This window comes from Cryptotermes secundus, unplaced genomic scaffold (genome assembly GCF_002891405.2).
Source record: "Cryptotermes secundus unplaced genomic scaffold, Csec_1.0 scaffold1070, whole genome shotgun sequence".
Classification (NCBI taxonomy): domain Eukaryota; kingdom Metazoa; phylum Arthropoda; class Insecta; order Blattodea; family Kalotermitidae; genus Cryptotermes; species Cryptotermes secundus.
The window spans coordinates 73,298-75,083 of record NW_019741983.1 but is presented as its reverse complement, the minus strand read 5'-3'; positions in this window follow the sequence as shown (position 1 = coordinate 75,083).

The window sequence follows — 1,786 nt, the reverse complement described above, 5'->3', positions numbered from 1 at the left end:
CCTGAGGGGTTCGAAGTAGTTTTTGGTGGCAACCTCTGGCTTAGTGTTGCTTTCAACTGCTGCAGTTGTTTTTTTCGGAGTCGGTGCGGTTTCAGCGGTACTTTGTCGTTTCCGCCTCCGGACTTCTTTGAAGCCTTCCTCCCCGGCTGAAATATTTTTGCCTGATGTGCTGACCATTATCAGTGACTTCAGCTCATTTAGCGACTGTATAGTTGCCATAGAGCGCACTGAACAGCGTCTTGCCGGAGAGGGCCTTACAGTAATTTATCCTATTTTCATCGGCGGCGCAGACTATTGCCGCCCATTCTGCACATTCTCCAATTGCAGCAGTTGTGAAACCGGCCACGTCCTCAATGCTGCACAAGACGTCGTATAAGCGCCTGTACTGGGTTTCGGCCTCGGGGTATTGCCTTATGATTTCTTTACATTCGGCCTGAAGACCGGCACGTTTTTCGGCCCAGAATTCCTAGTACCCCGGCACAGGGACGCCAGCCATTACTGGCTTGACACTTACAGATTAAACACCCGGCAGAGTACTGACGTATAGAACAAATATTGAGACACAACTCACTGCCCGCACTGAGTTCACAATGTTGTCCAGACGCAAGAATTCAGTCCAAATTTCTCATCCAATATCGAGTTTTATCGAACAGACTTACTCCTTACTGAAGGGTCAGTCCCTATGAACTCGACGAATGCCCAATCTAACCTCGAATCCGTATTCCGAATCTAAAAAAAAACTCCTGAATCTCGAATCTCCAAATCATCCGAATCTTCTCTCGAATCTCTCGACGAATAACCAGGACTGTCGACCTGTAAACAGACCTGAATAACTCGGCTTTGGAGTCGCTCCTTTTTATACGCTGGCTGGTGGGGCGGAGCCAAACTCGAAAGTGAGGAGGAAGAATTGATTGGCTAGCGCGCGTAATGACGTAGATGCGGGCCAGGAGCGATCCCAGTATAAATATGACCGTTAGAAGCAATCAGATTGGTTAGCGCGCCTGATGGTGAAAAGCGATGTGAAGAGCGAGCGTTGCAGAAATGCGTGATAATGTGGGATGTTCCCACAATATATATAGTATACAGTAACTTACCACACACTAGCAGCAAGAAAAAACTTAAATTTAATTTATAACTCGTATACTTGTAAATAATGAATATTCACCATATACGAGAAATCACAATACGAAACCACCTAACAACAACACACCACAGAAGAAAAAAAAGAAAAAGAAAAGAAAAAGAAGAAAAAATTTACATACTGCGGCGCCAGCGTTAGAAGAATCACTAAGCTATTTCGAAATACCTATATAAAAATAGCTTTCAAAACAAATAATACAATAAAAAAGCTTCTAAGAACAAAACATGAAACAACGGATAAATACAACCTTTGTGGAGTATACCAGATGACGTGTAAAGATTGTGACTTAAAATACGTCGGCCAAACAGGACGTAACTTCAGAACAAGATACAAAGAACAAATCAGGGAAATAAAAACGAATGGGCAGAAATCAAAATTCGCCCAACACATTCTGGACACAACGCACAATTACCACATCATAGACAAAGCAATGGAAATACTCCACATAGAAAAGAAAGGAAAAATGCTGAACACACTAGAAAGCTTCCACATATATGAATTAACTAAGCAAAATCTACAAAGGAACGAAGCTTTGACTGATAGTTGCAACCCAATTTATGATATCCTAATAAAAGCAAATCAAACGCAAGAAATATAATATATCCCAAAACCACCTACTTATCTTCTCAGAATAACACTCCCACC